At 31.4% G+C, this 7,049-nt stretch overlaps 1 pseudogene; it reads right to left on the bottom strand.

The window, feature by feature from the left end:
• LOC134262388 (COMM domain-containing protein 4-like) lies at nt 1–4,809 on the bottom strand (annotated as a pseudogene).
• Between the last annotated feature and the right edge of the window lie 2,240 nt (nt 4,810–7,049).

Below are 7,049 nucleotides of genomic sequence, written 5' to 3'. Positions count from 1 at the left end.
GAATTTTCTGGAATCATATTTTGAAGATTCATTAATGCACAACAATATTTCAAATTTTGTTAAATTATTTATTACAATAATAAGTATAAAATACACATATCTAGTACATTGCACAATTTTTCTTAATGAAAAAGTTTTTATCTATATATTCCTGGGGGTGATGTCACGTTAAATTTGCCATGACTGTCTCTGCTTGTTTAAGTTCTGTTGAGATAAAAGAAAATACACTTCTTATAAAATATTTTAATTAAGAAAAATCATTCCAATTTAAAAATTCGTTCTTAAACTGCAAAAAATTACAATCAAGAATATAGACACATTTCCATCTATCACAAAAATTCATTTCTTGGTAAATATTATCTCAAAAAGTGGATGCCTGGATAGGTATATATGTTGACTTATTTGGTTGTAAATGATAAGAATAAAATATTTCTAAAATTTCAAGAAATTGTAAACTTTCTACAATGTTAAAGTTTCCGCCTTTATGCCTAAAACCACCCTTGTTAATCTAGTACAATTTATTGTCACCGAAAATGCAAATATTGTGAAACTTTGAAAGAGAATTGAGAAAATCTATGCGTTTAAACAACATACTGTATACAGGGAAATTTTGCCCCCATTCGCCCTTGTCTCATTTGGGCGAATTTAAAATGGGAGATGTATAATTTCTTAAACAGAACTGTGAATTGGCGAATTTAAAATTGGGGAAAATTGTTAGCAAGTGTAAAAGGGCAAAAAGTAATACAGGATAAAATTAACCCTATAATATACAATACAGTTCAATTTACAGATGTATACATGACTCAAATTGTTACCATATTTTCAATATTTTGACAAATTTATTTGTATTTTCTGTCTTTAAAAATTTTTTTGTTATGTTAAAATTGTTCTTACCACTTAGAAGTACTCTGAATTTATCCATATCTACTGTGAAGGAGACAGGAGTTGTTGCCCCTGTGTCAGGGTTCCCGTGCCTGTAATCTCATCTGAACACATGGTTTGTTCACTTCCTGATAAAAAAATTCATATGATCATTCATGTACATGATCAATTTTTTTTAAAATTAATTTTAATACAGATTAAGGTATCTACATAGCTTTTCAATTTCCCTTTAATTTTCTATCTAATATACTGCCCTTCATGCAGCCCAAACACTTTTAAATAATTTTTTGACATTCTGCAAAGCTTCCCTTTCTTTTATCCCAAACAAATTTAACCCTCTTGTCTAAGATTTTTGTCCTTACTTCCTATCAAAACCCAAATATATTCCCTCCCTATCCTACCCACTCTATACATGTATATCTGACTGATTTCTCCTCTTCCTACCCTGTCTCCTTCAGCTCATCATTTCAGATCTATACAATCTGTATGGCACAGCGCTTAGAGCAATTGCGCTACAGTCGCATAGTAAGGAGTTGATCTTTTAAGTTTATACTGTGAGTTCAAATCCCAGTGTGAGAAATAAAGACTGGTCCTTCAGATGAGACCGCACATGAATAACCCAAAATTCACAATAAACACAATGCTCAGATTCCTCTGACCTTAAGTTCACTGGAACTGAGGATATAGTCCACTCTCCACTCCGTCTTCTCTAGGTGTGATACTAAAATATAACATCTAAAACCAGTAAAGATTCAGCATAATTTCCATAATGTAAACAATTGTAGAATTATATGTATTACAGAAAAATGAAATTTATTTTCTTATTTTGATTGATAATTAAAAGATTAAAAAACCAAAAAAACTAGGGTGATGGAATCATATCTCAAGTTATTTGTTAGATCTCCACCAAAAGTAATGTAAATATGGAAATGTTTATGGGCAAACATACTGCTAAAAATTTATTACCCTGACTTTCAAATCACTTAGCCTTAAGACTTGTTTTTATACTTACATGTAAGACTTGATTTATACCTACATCTAAGACTTGTTTTACACCTACGTTCATCTAAAATTTGTTTTGAACTTACATCTAAAATTTGTTTTGAACTTACATCTAAGACTTGTTTTGTACGTACAATTATGACTTGTTTTGTAGTTACATCTATGACTTACACCTCTGACTTGTTTTGTACTTTACATTTAAGACTTGTTTTGTAGTTACATCTAAGACTTGTTTTATACTTACATTTATGACTTGTTTTATACTTACATCTATGACTTGTTTTATACTTACATCTAAGACTTGTTTTATACTTACACCTAAGACTTGTTTTATACTTACACCTAAGACTTGTTTCATACTTACATCTATGACTTCTTTTATACTTACATCTATGACTTGTTTTATACTTACACCTAAGACTTGTTTTATACTTACACCTAAGACTTGTTTTATACTTACACCTAAGACTTGTTTTATACTTACACCTAAGACTTGTTTTATACTTACACCTAAGACTTGTTTCACTTACATCTATGATTTATACTTACATCTATGACTTGTTTTATACTTACACCTAAGACTTTTTTATACTTACACCTAAGACTTGTTTTATACTTACACCTAAGACTTGTTTTATACCTACATCTTAGACTTGTTTTAAACTTACATTTACATGTAAGACTTGTTTTATACTTACATCTTAGACTTGTTTTCCTGAGGTGTGTTTGAAGTTTGTCTGAGCTGTCACTGTACGATTTACACAGGGAGGTGGCGTGTTCTGTAAATCAGATTAAAAAAACTTCCTATTTATCAATTATTGAGACACTGAAACCTAAGCACAAAAGGTCAAGTACAAGTTGCGAAATAACTCATGGCAATTACAACTAAACATATATTTTTTGGGTTTAATTTGAATTTGAGTTTTAGTTAGTTCCAAAGCTGATGTTATGCCTCTGGTATCTTACCCTCTACCTCTGGGGGGGCCCCAACTATTGAAGTTTATTGGAATCCTTACCTTTTTTGGGGGTCTCTGGCTATTGAAGTTAATCAGAACTACCTACCTTTGGGGAGCCCCAGTTGCTGAAGTTCGTTGGACAATGTCTCTCCATCACAGCTATATTTAGCAGCACTTGACAATAAAAATAAGGCAGCTATGGAAGCCTTTACATCTCCCAGTCTCTGTAACAAAAAATGCACACTAAACCCTTTTTTTCTGGGGGGGGGGGGGATATATTAATAAATTAATGAGACTATTAATGACAATATTTGAATATATTAATATCAACATAAATGTAAACTTAAAAATGGAAGTTTTAATATGAGTCTATATTTCTATCCACGTTTTTAAAACCCTTTTCTTTTTGCGGCTGCAATTATGTAGATTTTTCTGATTTTTTTTTTTAAACTACCGTAATATTTTCTGGAGAGGACTACAATTCCACAGCATTTCCTTTATGGTGCAAATATACATTGTGTATTTTTCAAATACGGGTGACTGCAGGGAAAATAAATTGTTTTTACATTCAACTTTCTGGTACGTCTAATACATTAATTTTAAAAAATGTCACTGTCAACAACATAGCCAATTAAATGCAAAACCATGTAAAATAAATCTGTGTGTTTACCATGCAGTCACTCTCCTCAGAAGCCAGGGGGTGACAAATCCCAATGCCCACCCCTTTGGGGCTAGTGAATTTTAGGGGTGGGCAAATTAAAATTTTTAAACCCCTTGCCCGCGGGCAAGTGACTTATCAAAAGTAGAATTTATTTGTAGGCCATAAATTTAAAGCTGGGCATGGGGGCTTGCTCAGCATTTTTTCTTTCCCCCTTTTTTTGAAATATCTATAAATACAGAATTAGTTTATGGTAGGGCAAGCAAAAATTCAGGTAGGGCAAGTCAATTTTGACCATGTTCTTGCCCTTGGACTAGTGCCTTAAAAATCTATTTGTCAGCCCCTGGAAGCCATGACAGTTCTTGTGTGATGTACTGAGACTTTCACTTAAAATTTAGAATAACTTAATAGAGCAAATGTTGGTGTTTATCAATGATTGCGTTGACTGGTATCACTAAACATCAATAAAAAAACCATTCCATGTGCTATTTTTTCATAAACAGGGATAAAGGGAAAATTTTTAAAAGATCTGCTCCTATAGATCCTGAATTCTCATTGGCTGTCCCAAAATAAAATGATCAAGGTCAGTTTACATGGCAGATGAATTCAACTTATGATGTTGACATAAATGAATAATAAACAATATTTTGTATATTTTTACGATCGATTTATGTCTTGCATAACTACATTTTTGGAGGTCAGGTAAAAAATGTCAAATAAATAGAGATTCACTGAGTAAATAACTCCCACACTTGCACCATAAAATAAAACACAGAAAGTTTCTCCAACTAAGATTCAAGTAAATTCTAAAGTGTAAAGAACTGTACTTTTTATTGTGTTTTTCTCAGTATTGAAAGATGGAAATTATACAATACTCTCCTGAATGATTATAAAATAAGTGAAAACTATCTACTTACCAAATTTGGCATCGTGTGTTATTTTATAAACCTTTTCATACTGAAATGAAAGAAAAAAACTGTGTGATTTGAATGCATATAACTAGGTGTACACAATTATCATGATTATTCAAATATTAATTTTTTTTAAAAGGATACATAATTTTTTTTACTTTCCAAAAATTAATATTTCCAAAATGAAAATTATAGTTTTATACTTTATATGAAATTTAATTATGTTACATAAAAAAAGTGAACATTCAAACACAGCAGGTTGACATATATAAAAAATTTTCATATTTTTTTAATAATAAATCTTAAAATTTTCTTTAAAACACAACAAACTTACATCGATGCCCTCTGATAGCATGTCTTTGATAACTTGTACACACAGTAACTTCATCTTTATTGAAGTCTGAAAAAGAAAAGTTTGTTAACATCAGATCTACGGTATATATATTGTGTGACTGAATATACATTGAACCTTTCCTTAAATCTAAGTTTTTATTTTATTTTACTGAACACAAAATGTGAAGTTTCTCTGTGACAAAATACCATACATCATTAATATAAATCAGTAGAAATATTTACTCATATATTTAATTTATCTCATACGTGTTGGGGATACAGCCCATTAGATAAACTTATGCTTTATCAACGGGTAGATGCTTTATCAATAGCACTTCCGGTTTTTTAAAAAACCCCCGCTTCAAGATTTTATTTTATTGAAACTTTTATTTGTGAAAATTGTTGCCCTTATAAAATGAATGATAAAGGGTAGCAATATCGTTAAAAACAAGATGTCAAAGAAGTGTCTTATTTTATCAAGGAACCCGTTGGCTATTTGAAGACAGATGTTACTCCCCCCCCTCTTAGATCGTTTTTGGAGAAAGTAAAACCTACATATACCAGTTAAGTTGTTGTTATAAAACTCCTTTGACATCTTTAACAATGCTTTTTTTATTATACTACGTATGCCTACCTAGTAATGTAGGTGTAACTTACCATGGATCAGCAAACAATCTAGACAAAGTCTAGGCCCCTAGCCTTGCCTAGCATGATTTCTACTGCCATTTGGGAAAAAAAGTTAATTTTTACGATCCCCATAGTCCTAACAACTTTCAGTCAGAAGTTCGTTCGATGTAAAGCCCCAGCAATTTTCACATGATGTTTTCAAAGACACAGATAGCAAATATTCTAAATTTTGAACTCGATCTCCTTTTCCCCGACGCATGTAAACATCAACGGTGCTACGTCATCAAGTTATACGTCATCAATTTGTTTTGGCAGTATTAAATTTGTTTCCCGGGGGAAATCTCAAAATTTTGTTAAAACGAAAGTCGATTAGATAAATAGAACATCTATAATTGTGTGATTTGATATTGGCTTTATCCAACTCGTTGAAATGGTGTAAAATTCGCTCGGCAAGCCTCGCGAAATATAACCCCTTTCAACTCGTTGGATAAAACCAAAATCAAATCACACAATATAGATATCCTCTATATATTTTGCTTATAAATTGTGTGGAAAATGTAATAACACGATGTATTACAAAATGTAATAACACGTTTTTTTGATTATTGCATTTTGTGTTGTTACATTTTGCTTGAGATTAAGCAAAAGGCAAGAACGCAAAACGTACATGTAATAACACACTTTTTGATCAGCAAGATTGCGTACAATTTTCAATAGAATATTGGCAGATGAAAAGTTAAATAAAACAAAAAGGGGGGAAAAAGATAGATGCAATTTCTTACAATCAATGTTTTTTAATATATTGATTTAATTAACTTGTTGGGGGGGGTGACCAGTGTGCTTTTGCTTTTTAATGGCCAAATGTAAAGAAACTATAAAAAAACCTATTCCTGTGTACTGGCAGATGCAAAATATAACGGGGGAAACAAATTATATTTATTACACTTATTTACCACGTGACAATATAAAAAAATTGTCGAAACCCCAAAACAATCGCTCCACAAAAAAAAAAATATGCCCACTTATACATTATAAAAAAAAGGTTGCAACTCTGGTTTGTATATTTTTACCCCCATGGTCTTTCTGAGTTTAAAAACATGTATTTATTTAATTTCAACCTAAAATGTCGATTAACCCTCTCTACATATATTTCTGTCTTCATCCATGCTATCCGATTAACTCCGCATCTCGTAAAAATCCCACAATATCTCCTTAAAAATATTAGTAAACTTTAAATTTCCTTAGGTAATCAAAAAGTGCATAGAGAATGTTTCACTTTTTGGATAACGTGAGAGAGTTTTTGCCTACTAATAATCTCTCTCGGTGTTATCATACATTTTCAATGCACTTCCGTTGCTTTTACTTAGGGAAATTTCAACGTAAACAAACCGGAGTGGCATACCTTTTCCTTTATGATGTATAAGTGGGTATTTTTTTTTTTTTTAGTGATTGTTTTGGGGTTTTGACAATTTTTTCATATTGTACACATGATGAATAAGTGTAATAAATATAATTTGTGAAAAAAATGTCCAATTGCCCCGGGGGTTTAATATGGGGGGGGGGGGGGGGGTCACAAGTACCTGTGATTTTTTATGGGAGAGGCCTATCTAAGTTTTTGAAACTTGCTCCCAATCCTTTTGACATATTGTCAATAAAATATTTTCAAAACATCATTTTTTT

Source organism: Saccostrea cucullata, unplaced genomic scaffold (genome assembly GCF_032062105.1).
Source record: "Saccostrea cucullata isolate Sc308-1 unplaced genomic scaffold, CSIRO_AGI_Scuc_v1 ctg11583, whole genome shotgun sequence".
NCBI classification, from domain to species: domain Eukaryota; kingdom Metazoa; phylum Mollusca; class Bivalvia; order Ostreida; family Ostreidae; genus Saccostrea; species Saccostrea cuccullata.
Note: the sequence above shows the minus strand (reverse complement) of the source record. Positions and strands in the feature narration are given on the sequence as shown.